Genomic DNA, 14,502 nt, shown 5'->3' on the forward strand with positions numbered 1-14,502 from the left:
TTCCTGACAAGCTGCTGAGAGCATCTCGGTGTCTTTGTAGCAGTCAGTCATCAGAAGGATCAGGCAGGGAGATTTTTCTGAGGAGGCCGTCAGAGCATTCATGGCGATGTTTCTGCAGAGCCATGAATTAAACATGCAATAATATTTCCTGGGCAGGTGAGGACCATCCACAGGCCAGGGAGGAGGGTGCTGTGTGTCCTCCATTTCCAGCAGGGCAAGGCACAGCACTGCCTCACATCAGCAGATTCTTTCCCTCTTGCTCATCAGGGCTGCAGGAACTTCCCAGGGCCCCCGACCCCCAGCCAGTGACTCGTCCATCTTCAGGGGCACCGAGCCAAACAGGAACGGCTCCAACAGCAAATCTCTCCTTCGGACACACAGAAGCCACCATATTGCAGAAAATGGCTTTATTGTCACTGCACCATCTGGAGCCGCCAGGAAATGCAACTTTTTTGTCCCCATCAATTACCGAAGGGAGAAATCTGCTGTCCCCTGAAAGGCAAAACTTCCAGCTTTCTCCTGGGGCTGGGGTGAAGGGAAGCTGAGCCCCCCCAACACCTTTGGGGTTTATAACACCCTGTACCCAACTCTCTCTCTGCTTTTAGGAACTGACCCACAGTCTCCTCCTCAGAATCCCAGAGGGGTTTGGGTTGGGAGGGACCTTAAAGATCCTCTTGTTCCCATCCCTGCCATGGGCAGGGACACCTCCCACTGGAAGGTGGAACCATCCCAGCTCAGAGCTGCTGGCAGCACTCAGGGGTTCCCACCTTGCTGGGGAGCAACGGTTTCCTGTGGCTGAATTTCCCAAACCCAGAAGAGAGGAAAAGCCTCCATTCTGTGCCTTCCACCAGAAGCTGGGCACGGTGTGGCTGGTCCAGAGGGGGGCTTGAAGCATCTCCCAGCGGGAGGACATTGCTGGAGCCCCATGGGAGAGGCTGAGTGGGGCTGAGCCAGCAGTGGGGCCACAGGCAGGGCCCAGGGAGCAGCTGGGGATGGGAACAGCACCACTGCAGGTTTTTGGGAAGGCCAGGCATGCATCTGCCTCCAACGACTTCCAAACGCTTGGTGCTGCCTTGGGCCAGCGAGAGGGACTAATTGACCTTCCAACCCCCCTTCTGTGGTTACTTTCTGTGATTTTACAACCTCTCTAAACGGTTCATTTATCCTGAGTGAATTCCTGCTGCATCCTGCTCATCAGCCAGCTGTGAGCACCTTGCTTGTGTGAGGGCAAAGCTGCTGCAGGTCCACTGAGGGACCCAGCATGAGGCAGGGCACAGGGAAGAAAGCAGGGGGTGGGAGGACCCCCAAACAACTCCTGCTGAAAGAATGTTATTAAGAAGCATCTTAAATCCCTCGGCTTCAGGCCTGTTTACTGGCCTGGATTAAGCCCGGGGCTGCAGGTGATACCTCGTGGCCAGGCTGCTCTTGCCTGGAAGGGGTCAGTGATTCCAGCAACAAGGACACCAATTAAAGCTTTTAACGATGCAAGGCCAGGACCCTGCAGAGCCCTGAGCAGCCTCTGCCCAAAGCTCTCTCTGCTAATAACCCTGTGCCGTGGCCGAGCGATGGGTGCTGGGCTGCCTGAAATATTTATGGCAATCATGGGTCGCTTCTTTCCTCCCCGTAATGAAGCCCCCACGCCCCTCCCCAGCAGCAGCCCGTGAGTGCCTGCCACAGAGCAGTCTCATCCCAGAGCCTCCGAGAGCATCAGCATGCCTCTGGAGCAGCGAGGCAGGGTGCCAGGGAGGGATTTTATTTTGTTTTTAAAGCCTCCCCCCAGCCCTTTCCCACTACAGCCTCGGCTCGAGCGCTCTCGTTAATCTAATTGTTCTCCTAATGAAGATCTGCAATTCCTCAAACATTAATTACCAACGGCAGCAGCAGCAGCAGCTGTGGAACAAGAGCTCCCTGTTCCTAATAATACGCTTCACACTTTCGCCTGCCACAGCTCAATTTAGCTTTGCGTGATTTGGCTGGGGGCAGATAAATAATATTCCAGCTATGGGGCTCAGCAGACAAACCCAGGAGGAGGCAGAGCTCTCCCCACACCCTGGAGCACAGCAGGTGCTGGCTCTCAAAGTCCCTGTTTTATTCCACCTGCAGCTCTGTCACGGCACCGTCCCCATCCTGCAGCTCTGGGCAGGGGTGAAGGGATGGGCCAAGAGCCCTGGAGGGAAGAGAGGTGCTCCAGCCCCATCCCCATCCCCACTGAGCACCAGAATGAACCAGCTGGAGGTGAGAGCCCAGGCAGGGAGGGAGCAGATAGCAGAGGATGAGCTCGGGCACCAGGAATGAGTCAGGGGATGGAGGAGGAGAGCAGAAGAGCAGCTGAGGGAGGGCGAAGCTCCAGCCATCATTTGTTTCACTCACAGCAAAATGCAAAAGACATGAAGGGGAAGGTTGGTGGGAATGGGGAAACTCAAACAGGACCAAAGCTGTGGCTGCCCCAGCCCTGGGGCTGTGCCCAAGGCCAGGCTGGACAGGTTTGGAGCACCCTGGGATAGTGGAAGGTGTCCCTGCCCATGGCAGGGGGTGGCACAGGCTTTAAAGTCCTGCCAAGCCAAAGCACTCTGTGAGTTTATGATTTTGGGGGCAGTTGATCTCTTCCACACAGCCCTGTCCCACCGTGATCCATGACACAGTAATGGAACAACACTGCTCATGTTCACCAAGGTCAATCCCTTCCTACCCAGCCCAGGGGCACACGGGGAGTGGGGAGGAAGCCGTGCCCAGGCACAGGAGAGCTGCCAGGCAGATCCCACCTTACAAAAGAGGCTCAAAAGCACGGGTTAGGAGCAGCAGCTGGAACGACTGGAGCCAGGAAAAGCTGTGGCAGCCCCTCTCGCCAGCACTGTGCAGCCAAAAATACACAAGGGGAACAAAACAACGCACACACACACAAAAAAGCCCACAAGAGTTTTCAATGACAAAAGCAAACAAATAGATTTGTGAATAAATATTGATTTGACAGGAAGTGAGACAAGCCCTTCCAAAAACACTCGCTGGCACCAGGTCCCTCTCCCAGCACAATGAGCAGTCGTCATCATTTCCTGGGTGCCTTTGCATGGTCGGCAGCTCCAGCTGCTTTGCAAGGTTTTGGTTGGTCAGGGATTTTGGTCTCCCCTATGCCTGGAATATCTTGAGACATCCCAAGAAATAAATTCACAGCCTAAGGAGCCTGTACTGGGTAAAGCGAGCAGCAAAGTGAACAAAAAGCCCCACTGTTCACCCTAATACCCCTCCAGGGATGCCACTTCATTCTCTCCAGCACCAGAGGCTCAGTTTGCTCTGAAGGAGCTGCGTTCCCTTCAGCCAAACCTCAGGGCTGAGTCAGACCCAGAGTCAGAGGGCGATGGGATGCGGCTTCACTCGCTTCTTCCTGACCACAAACACATCTGCACATACCCCGATCCTTCCCAGGCACACACGGGCCTTTCATCCCGGGAAAACCCCTCAGCGCTGCTGCTTTGCAAAAATTAATTAACGTGCCCATGTGGGGAATTGCAAGACGCGGTTCCCACTACAAAGCAGGCGAGTCCGGGGGAGGAGGCTGGGAGAGGTGGGCACTGGTTCCTCCAGGGCAGCACTGGGATGCTGGGGGGAAGCCCCGATCCAGGGACCCTCGCAGAACCCCCTGTTGTGCATTAGTGAGTGTCCTGCAGAGCCACTTGTGCTCCTGCAGCCCCCCAGAGCCACCCTGCTGCAGCACAGAGCACCAACACCAGCACCGCTCACATCTGCTGGCTCCCCACTCAACTCCAGCCTTGCTCTGCTCATGGAATCCATCAAGGTGACAGATTTCACCTGACTGAGCCCCAGAGCCACCACGTCGGGGGATTTCAGGTCATGGCACACCAGTGGAGGTCCATCCTGGCCAAGGTGGAGGTGCTGCATCCCAGAGCTCAGCAGGCACTGGGCAGACACCTGACTCCGGGCTGAGCATCTCAGCATGGATCCTGCACGCCTCCAAAAAAGGGTTTTCTTTGTTCAGCTTCCTCCCAGCACAGAAATCCCAGCGCCGTGAGGGGCCGGTGACGCCGCTCGCAGCTTTCCTGCTCATTTCGTTTTCAATGAGTGAATTAGCAGGCAGCCAGCTGACTCCAACATCCCCTTATCTCTGCACCAAGCTCGCTGCCGAGGATTTGCATAATTTTAATCTTTCCCACCAATGAGCATGAAAAAATTAGTTTTCCACTATTTTATCTTCTATTTGTGTTCAATAAACAGAGCTGGCGGCTTTGCTCCATGTATTTATACTGGGAACCGTGGGGAAGGAGGGGGAAATCCTCCCTCTCCACTCGGCCATGTGGAGGGTTAAACCGCAGGAGGGAGGCTGGGGGAAGGCTCTGCAAAACTTCTCCACAAACTGCAGCTGGAGATGGATTTGAAGCCCAAATTTCCTTATCCAATCCCAGTTGTTTTCTCCAGAGTCCCTCTCCTATCTCCCAGCTCCAGCTGTCAGGCTTCCTCCCATCACCAAGACCTTTGATTTCCCTCTCAAGCAAAGGCTGGCTGGACTCGCCCCAAATACAGGCTCCAGATCCCAAGAACATCAGGACTCCAGGGATGGGGTGGGAAGTGCTTGAAAAACGAGGTCCCACCTGGAGGAGCCTCCTTGTGCAATCACAGGGAACCATGCAAATGTGGGGACACGCAGAAAACTGCCAACGCAGAGCTTCAGGGGTTTTTAAATTGAGTGCTTTAAAAGAAAAGCACACCCCAAATATTAAGCTTGTCTGTATTAAAATAAAGCACTGAAAAGAAAATGGTCCTGCTTTACCCTTTCTGCTGTGGAACAGGAACATGATTTTGGGCAGCACACAGAGGCAAGAGGCCCATGTCCCACATGGTGCACGTCTGGATTACGGCTGGAAATCAAGGCCGCTTGAAGGAAAAGCAGAGGAAACTGAGGCTGTCCTTGCAGGTTCCCCAGTCACACACAGGGTGGAAGGCAGGAAAGTGGAAACACTTTTTAAATGTCTTTCCTCCCTGTGGAGCCAAGTGCAGGTCAGGGCACACCCCAGCCAAAGGCAGGGGCACATCTCCACCATCTGCAGAAAACCTGGACTGGCCTTTGCACTCAGGTGTTGCAAAATGCGGAATATAAAATTTTCTTAAAGTGAGAATGTTCTTTGATGTTTGGTCTTTGTATATTTTCAAGTCTAATCAACAAAAAGGGAGATTTAATCCATGAAACAGAGTAGCAAACAAGCCCTAAGTGATATCCAGGTGTTAGAAAAACAAATTACTTGTTGGTAGAATTGCCTTGTTAAAGTTTAGGGCTGGACATGCTCCTGGTGATCTCAGACCTGGAGGGAGGCTAACAAAGCTCGGAAAGAAGGATGTACCACTGATAATGGACACAAAGAATGCAGAATTTACAGGCCACAAGGACATCTGGCAGGGCTCCAAAGACAAGGAAGAAACCAATAAAGCCAAGTCAGCAATTGTGCTGAAATCAGCTCCAAGTGGGTAAAAGGTAATTCTGGCAGGGGTGAGCAGGACCACAGCTTTTGTGGAAACACAGGCAGGGCCCAAGGGCAGGTCTGTCCCCAAAATGCAGGAGCAATGGCAGTGGGGTGACTCCCAGGGCTGGTCCCCACCTCTGTGGGGCTGTGGGTGTCCATAAGCACCATGGAGAGGATGAGCTGTCAGGAACCAGGGTGCAACATCAGGGCAAATTTCCAGCAGTCCAAGGAGCCCATTTCCCCCTCTCCCTGCACCTCTTCCCACTGACCCTGGACTCCACACGGCCTCTGCCTGAGCCAGCTCATCTGCACCCACAGGTGCAATTACCTTCCATGTCTTCTCCAGTTATGCTCTAGGAACCATATAATTTTCTAGACCAAAAACATAATTAAAGAGTCCAAGTGCCTCGGAATGGAGACCTCTCTCCTGCCACCACTCTTATCTTCTCTAAAAATACCCTGGCACGGCAGGGCTGAGCCATGGGAGGAGGAGCAGCCCTGCTGTGCTGGGTGTCCTGCAAGGGGAAGGCACCCAAATGCTCCCACTTTGGCCCAGGAAGGGGCTGCCCCAACGGGAACCAGCTTTGCTGCCACTGGGGTTCCAGGGGTCGCCTGTGCAAGGACAGGTTAATTCAGATTTAACTTCTAATGCGCTTTATCTAACCAATTTTAAAGCCTTGGGTAGACAGACTAATTGAGAATTAAGGGACTTTAATGATCACTGCTCTCCCAACAGAACCAATCTGGAGTTGCACCCAGTTTATTCCAAGACAAATCCAGCTTCCAGATGAGATGGAAAGGCACAGGGGAATGGAAACTCACACAGGGGAATATCAGACCCCAAAGACTTTTCCCCAGAAAACAACAAATCAAGCTGTGGCTGCAGTCCAGCCCCAGGAGGATTTAGGAACTTTCCTTAAAGGAAAGGTTCCTAAATTCCTAAATGCCCTTCCAAAGCAGGGCATTTCCCAGGTGCAGGAGGAGGTGCTGATGCCACAGGTCTTAGACACAACTCGATGCTCCAGCAGCCAACAGAGCTCCAAGCACAGCTCCTGGGGTGAGAGAAACCTGGGGCGAGAGACGTGGCTAGGGACCAGGAGGAAGCTGAGCTCCAAAACCTGCTCAGGTGTGCACGTCCCCACAGCGCGGCCTCCCCAGGCACCGCGGTGTGCCCGGCCTGCACTGCAGCGTGCCCGGCCTGCACTGCTGTGTGCCCGGCCTCCCCACACACTGCAGCGTGCCTGGCTTCCCCACACACTGCAGCGTGCCCGGCCTGCACCGCTCGGCTCGGGGCACCACGGAACCGGCTGGGATCGACCCTGCAGCTCATCCTGGGGAGAACACTGGGGCACAGGGAACTGCTCACCACGGCCTGGGACACTGCAGGGACAGGGCACAAACATGGCACAGAGGAGCGGAGACGGAGCTCCATGAGTGGCACAGACCTGGCACTGCCCGCAGGATGAGGGGCATGAGGGGGATGAGGGACTCGGGGTCCTGCGGCTCCTGTGGCACCACATGGGCATGGAGAGGTGGAGGGACAGAACAATAACAAGGAGCAGGGGCAGGGAAAGAAATGAGAAGCAAAACCCAACTCTGAAACAGCCCTGGGGGAGAGTCACTCGCCCAGACTTGCTGTAATTACACTCCTGCTGCTGGGTACAAAGCTCTTGGCTTGGCCCTCTCATAAAGTTGGAAGAAGGAAGGTGAAAGAAATATTTTTTAAAAAAAAAATATCCCGAAGGGTCAAAACAACCTTTTAACTTGTCAGCTAGCAAGTTCAAACAGGACTGCAAGTACTGCTTTCCATGGCTTCCAGGGAGAGACATCCAGAGCAGTCAGCTGAGCTCAAGTCCTCCAGGCCCTTACAGATGTTTTGACAGCCAGAAAAATGAAGGTGAAGGTATTGGCAATCGACACCAAAACCACTTCCCGGCAGGAGCACCAGCCTGGACACTGTGCTCCAGCACAAGAACCGGAGCTGCCGAGCTCCAGCCCAGCTCCAGCACCCCATGTCCTTGGGCAAACCCTGCTGCCTTTCAGTTTTCCACATCCTTCCCTGTAATTAAGTCCTTCATGGCCTGCTCTCGCTGCCTGCCAGCGTGTGCAGCACGGTGACCCTGCCAGCACAGATCCATGGCCCAGCCACAGAGCGAAGCTGCCCCATTCCCTCTTCCCTACTCTCCTGCATCTCTGCAAACAGTTCAGCCAAACCCATGCAAATCCCCAAGAAAAACAGTTCCTGAAGAGCTCCTTGCAGACCCAGGGCTGGCACGGCTTTAGCGAGAGCTTGTTCGAGCATCGCCCAGCAGCCAAAGCACATATGGAGCTCCCGTGAGCCAGGCAGGGAAGGAAAAGCCAAAGGACCCCACAGGTTCTGCCTTCATTTGTTAATTTACAGGAAAATCTAAGTCTGCTCCATCTCCTGAGGCTGCTCAGCCCATACACAACCTCCAAGTAACTGGAGAGCACCTGAAGGAGAAAAACCAGCATCCACAGAGCTTCTGGTGCTTCCTTCAGTAAATTCACACCTTCCTCAGTTTCCCTTGGCTTTGTGTGCTGGGTCTGTGCACCATTCACACCACCCGAGTGCTGCTGCTCTCGCTGAAACCAGCAGCAGAAAACTTTCTAAAAACACTTTCATTTCTTGAAGCGTCGGCTGCCTTCCCTCTGCTGCCCTGGTCCTCACCACCAGCCTGGGGGATGTCCTGATGGGGTCCAGCACAGGCTGGGTGCTCCTCTGCCCTTGACCTCATGTGCCCTTCAATACCCCAACACAATCCTTCCCCGTCAGAGGCTGGTGAATCCACCAGAAGAAGGACCAGAGGAGTCTGGAGGTGCCTCCTGCAGAGCCCTGGCGGTGCTGAGCCCCTGCTCTGTCCCCACAGACCTTCAGAGGAGTCACCAGACTGGTTTAAAGATTAGGATGGGTTCCACAGGTCTGTCCTTGGTGCATCTGTGGGGACACATTTGCAACACAGTCCACGACAAAGCTGATTTTCAGGTTCTGGAGTGATTAGAGAGATGGCCCAATAAGGACTTTTCTGTTTTTCTTTTTGGCTTCTTACACAATGTTTACAAGGGAAAAAAGGTGTCTGAAGCAGCAGCTTAAAAACACAAGCATTTCTGTAAATCCTCCTCCCACTTCCAAGATTGTATCAACAAAAGAAAAGAGGAGGCAGAAAAAAAACATAAATAGGAGTTTCACATTGACAGAGTCTCTTTGAACAACTTTCAAAGAGCTCCACTACCTGTTCTCCCATTTGATTTTGGTTTTTTCAGAATATCTACAGCGTGTTCCTCCACATACCAAAGGAATTCACCAGCTCAGGTCCCTTTTCTGAGCTGTTCCTTGAAGAAAGCACCCCTGGGTCAGCAGCTCTTCAGATGCCTGCCCAGGAGCGTGGCTGTGCCAGGATCTGTTTCAAGGGTTGCTCAGGGATTGCACCTCGATGCTGAAGATCCTGGAGCTGTTCCCAGCTCAGCTGCTGTGCCTGTTCCCCTTCAAGGCAGAGCTTTGACTTCCACCAAGAAGATCCAGCATGGACAAGAGCTGAGCCTCTCTCTTAGGTGGGATCGTTAGGAGTGAAAGCAAGTAGAAATCTTGAGCACACACCAAATTTTGGTAGCTGAAGTCATTTAAAGCATTGAAGCCCTTTGCTGGATGCCATAACCTTATTTTTAAATGAATACTTCTAGGTATTGACCTCCTACATCAGGACTTGTAAGAACAGGTAAAGAGTCCCCAGATCCCATCACAAACAGATTGGAGAGACCAGGGAGAAATCACCCCTTAAATCAGACACTCCTAAGCCAAAGAATTTGTGCACCATCAAAGTCGGGAAATCATTTATTAGCCTAAATCTCAGCCATGAATTTCACATACAGCCCTTTGTGGGGCAGGGGCCCTGCCCCAGGCCGAGGGCTTTGCCCTGCTCACAGGAGCCTGGCAGCTGCAGCTCCCTGGAGCCAATCCCAAGGCCAAGGTTGATGCAGTGCCTACACACATTCCTCTCTATCCTTCAAAACAGAAAATAAAATTAAAAACCAACCTGCTTGAGAGGCAGCCCAGGGACCTGCTCAGCTGATGCTGCAAGTGACAGTCAAGTCCAAGGGACAATCAAGTTTTGGATTATGATGGGAAAGAAGAGCTGCATACACATGAGCACAAACCGTAAATAAACTGGAAATAAATCCCATGGATATGGTGACAGCAGCCCACAGACAGATCTTTACAAATTGCCTTTTACAAGGAAATACCATTATATCAGGGTTTATGGGCCTCCCTGAGACGGGTACAGGCAGAGCTGTAAATACTGCCACAGCAGCCATCAGGCAAAAGGCAAATCCACGAGGAATTCTTGGTGCCCACAGCACGGCCGTGCTCCTCAACAGCTGGGGAAGAGGAACGGAACACGATCCAGCACTCCCAGGCACTGCTGGACAGGGCCATGTTCCATTACACACCGTGTGAATCAAACCCCCACTTTACCCTCCCCACGGTGAATGAGCTGCCCAAATCATTCTGCCTCAGTTTCCTCCCGTGCTCCATGAGCGGAGGATGCTGAAGAGCTTTTTAACACCACCAAGTATCTAATTCACTGAAGATGATTAAGTGCCTTAAAGATTTCTAAAGGAGCTGCTATAGGAAGGCATTAATTTAAATATCTACTGGCACAGAACATAATGCCAGGCAGATTTTCTTCCATTCTTTTATAATAGCTTAATAATCCTCAAAATAGTTTCATTGTTAATACTCCTGTTGTGTATTTTATTAGGGCTTTTTAAATTGTAAAGTAAGGTAAACACTCCACATTTCTCTAACACCTACCAAAGAGCTTCTCAGAATTACTTAATCTTCACAAACATCCGTGTGGGGGACCCGTCCTAATCCCAACCCAGAGCATCATCCCCTTTTCATCCAAAGGCAGCAGGATCCTGCTGAAGGCAGCGAAGGCTCCCTCCTCCTCCTCCCCCGGATTTCCTGAGCTGTCCCTGTGGGCTCTGTGGAGCCTCCCGGCCGTGATGTGCCTTGCTGGGCAAGCAGGGGTGACCGATTTATTTCAGGGACACCTGCATTTCTCACCCTTCAAAGCTCGGAAAGCTCGGGGCTGTTGAACAGAGTCCGAAAGGAGCCGTGCTCTGCCCTCCTCCTGCTCATCTCCATCAGCCCCCAGCAGCTCCTGCTGCTTTTACCACCCTGGGCTTCAAGGGACCCACAGACACCACCGAGTCCAAGCCCTGCACACCCCAACAATCCTTCTCCAAACGCCCCTGGAGCTCTGGCAGCAGAGCTGTGCCAAGGCTGTGGCTGGAGAGGACTGGGAGATGTTCAATCTGTACATCAATGGCAGCTTTAGATAGGAAAAAAACCTCAACAAACTAACAGGTTTGGCTCTCTTGAGAGGAAAAAAAAAAGAAGAAAAATTTTAAAAAACAAAGTTTTCTGAGGTCTACAGTGAAAACCACCCTCCCCTCCAAGAAAAAAAATGCAGGATCAGGTGGAGTTGCTGACGGTGAGGCCCCAGGGTATAGTTAGTTATTGAAGTTTTGCAACATAAAGCCTAAATTATTTATTATTATTATTTTTTTCCTAGAAAAAGAGAGGAACAAAGCATCTCCCTCCTCAAAAGTTAACAACTGTGCGACATCATCTCCACATTGTCTCCCTGTTTTATCGCCACAGCACAGCGCCGAGCAGATTCCACCCCAGGGCAGACACAAAACCACAGGGCCATGGTTTCTAATTATACCCTCTATTCTCAGGGAAATGGTTTATTTATTAGCTCTTTGAGCTTCCCTTTCATTCATTCTCAGTCCCAGTCCCGGCAGCGAGGGGCTCTGACAAGAGGAAATTTATTAGGTTTTCTCTGCTCTCCCACCCAGCCTCTCCCTCCTCTCCCCACTCAGCGGCACCGGCAGCCTCATCACTTTTAATTCAATAACTCGCAGTATAATTACTCCGTAATAACACCATTATCTTAACATTTACTCAGCAGCTGCGATCCCGCTGCAGCGAGGCGAGGAGGGAGAGCAGGAGGGATCTGGGGGCTGCTGTGGTGGGGAGGGGGCGGCTGCAGCCCCTGCACCCCAAACCCAACACACCCCCAAACCCATCCCCAAACCCATCCCCAAACCCAACACACCCCCAAACCCATCCCCAAACCCATCCCCAAACCCAACACACCCCAAACCCGTCCCCAAACCCAACACACCCCAAAACCAACACACCCCAAACCCATCCCCAAACCCATCCCCAAACCCAACACACCCCAAACCCATCCCCAAACCCAACACACCCTAAACCCATCCCCAAACCCACCCCCAACACAGCGAGGAGAGCCCTGGGAGGACGGGACTGGGCTCTCTGCAGGGACCATCAGCACCAGCTCCTGCAAAGCCGCCTCTTCAAACCAAAGATCAAGCACCGATAAATTATCCCCGCTACAAAGACTGGGTGTGATTTTTACTCCAGAAATCCTGCAGAAAGGGGTTTGCACATTCCATAGCAGCACATCTGGTAAATAGGGGAAGAAATTCTTCTAAAGCCAGACACTAAAACTCCAGTAACTTGTGCAGCAAATGAGGCGGAGAACAGCCCGTTTAATATCAGCCAAGACCAACTCCAAGGCTGCCTAGAAAGGCAGAATTTCAGCCTACAAGCTTTCCCCAGCCCTGACAGAGAGCTCAGGTGCTGGCACCTTCTGTCTCCTCACTGCGGTCTGATTTGCTGTGATATTTAAACAAACAAGCCCACTGCATATTCAGGCAGAAATGTTCCTACATGCAGCACAGAAAAAGCAAGTTACTACAGCCCCTGCTGAAGGCAGCAGGATTTTGAGGCCTACGAGGTGAGGTGAGGTTTACACAAATATCAGATCCCAAAATCACAGCCGAAACTCTGCACAAATGGCAGCGTTAAAGAATCACTCGCACTCGGATGTATCTGTTTCGTGCACACGCTGCAGCAGAGGAGTAAACACCGTTTATTTTGATTGATTATCCATCGTGTAATGCAGAGCTGTAATTCCATCAAGCCATCAAAGCGATTCGGCAATTATATAAATCATGGGAGGAACGTGCGAAAGCTTTGTCGTTAGAAACTCAAAATGGCATTTCCTCACATTCTACTGCTGCATATTGCCTTGTTTTCTAATAATGCACAGGCAGATTATTTTGGTTTCAGATTTGTTTACATGCCTCTCATACACCAATTCACTGGGTACGCCAATGCCAGATCCCATCAGCATTAATAAAACGTTTCACGCCGTCTTCCACTTCACAGGAAATTTCCAAAGCAAACTCAGACTGAAACGCAGGCGCTGTGACGAAAATCACACCCCGCCACAACCCAGCCCCCTGGAAATGGCTGAAGCTCGACAATGCAGCCCTGTGTCACTCCCACCAAGAGGAGGCTTCCCCCTCCCAGGATGAAGGATGCTACAGGGAGCTCTTGCCACAGCTCAGGTTTCATTATTTATAACATTATGTAAACCCTTTACTGCTGAACAGATCTTGTGCACGGACATGATTGTATGTATGTGCATGATCATAATTACATCCACAATAAAGCAAATCAGCTGGTTTATGATGCATTATCCAGAAACTGATGCTGAGTTTTTACACCTATTTAGTTCAAGCTGAGTAGAAGTGACAAGCCCCAGCTCCAGGACATTCCCAATGGCAGCAGCTGCTCTGGAGGTTCAGGTTCCTGGACATTCATTCCCTCCTTACTCCTCTCCCACAGGACCTGGGCAGAGGAAAGCCCTTACAGAGCCCCCTCAAGCCCACCCTCTCCCAGCCCAGAAGAGGAGCAATTCCCAAAATCTGGGCAAAAGGCAGCAAACGTGGAGCCCTGCTGGTGTCAGTGGGCTCGGGCTCAGCTGCAGACACGTCCCAGCTCCTGGTGAAGAGGAAAATCATTCAGGATTTGCAAGAGTTGATGGCAAAACTATCCCTGCCTGTGATGGGAGCAGGTTCCATTTTGCTCCTCTGCTCTCCCAGCCCAGCAGGGAACTGCCCAGGCAGAACTCCACTGAAGTCACTGGGATTATTTGCCTTTGGAGGTTTTCTTTCTTTAAAGATAAAAATAAATCCAAGCACTTGGCTTGAATTGCGGGCCCTAAATCAGTATCCATAATCTGACTTTTAGAGTTTTTGGTGGAGAAAAAAGGAAAGAAAAAGCCATTCTGAGCTGTGGGCTGAAAAGCCACCCAAGATAAACTCAAAAAGCACTAAACATTGAGCCATTAAGTGAGAAAAGACTACAACTTTGATGTGACACTTGGCTGTTTGCTGGCACTATAAACTATTGCACACTAAAAAAGTTTGTTAAATGCTCCATAAACTTTAACACATTGCTGAAACACTTTGAACCAAGAATTTTATTTGGCTATCCACAAACCATACTTGGTTACAGGCAAGGAACAGCAAATGCAGATTTTTCTCAAAAAGCTATTTTACTTTGAAACACTGAAATGAATACAGGTAGATTTAAGAATTTTTAAGAAAACACCCACACCGTGTTTGTGTTAGGAGAGCCAAAGCCTCAAACAGGGATTGAGTCCTTGGGGTTCATCCCTTTTCAGCACCCTTGACCTTTAAATTCTCAGGAACAACCAAGTCCTGGACATCAGGCGGAGCCAGGAGAACAGTGAAGCACGAGAAGAGCTCTGTAAATCATCAGGAAAACAGCACAGGGAGTCCACACTTCATCTTTTCTCTGTGTTTGCCTAAACGCACATTTCCAGAGCAATTCCAGATCTAAACCAGAGTACAGCCAAGAAGCAAAACTAATCTTTAAAAAAAAAAAGAAATTCAAAAATCCCCAGAAGTTTTAATATTAATGTTCATTCCTTGCCACAAAGAAAAATGTGTCTTTCTCCTGACTTCGACATTTTCTTGCCCAAAGCAGGAGGGAAGAAAATCATCTCCCCAGAATGGCAGCGAGGTGTGAAGCACAAGTCACCTGCTCCCATCACCTTGAACCCACCGAAATTTCACGCTGGACCGGAGACACTTTCCAAAGGAATTT

At 51.2% G+C, this 14,502-nt stretch overlaps 1 protein-coding gene and 1 long non-coding RNA gene across 2 annotated transcripts in view; one reads left to right on the forward strand and one right to left on the reverse strand.

The window, feature by feature from the left end:
* The window catches only part of PTPRS (protein tyrosine phosphatase receptor type S), a 139,194-nt gene that overhangs the window by 97,232 nt on the left and 27,460 nt on the right, over nucleotides 1-14,502 (reverse strand). The gene's annotated exons all lie outside the window — the stretch shown is intronic.
* On the forward strand, nucleotides 2,924-10,222 carry LOC147649391 (uncharacterized). The gene is made up of 2 exons (XR_015279226.1): nucleotides 2,924-6,657; nucleotides 6,732-10,222. It is a non-coding gene; the product is annotated as an uncharacterized LOC147649391 (long non-coding RNA).

Source organism: Cyanistes caeruleus, chromosome 25 (genome assembly GCF_971803275.1).
Source record: "Cyanistes caeruleus chromosome 25, bCyaCae1.hap1.1, whole genome shotgun sequence".
In the NCBI taxonomy this organism is placed as follows: Eukaryota; Metazoa; Chordata; class Aves; order Passeriformes; family Paridae; genus Cyanistes; species Cyanistes caeruleus.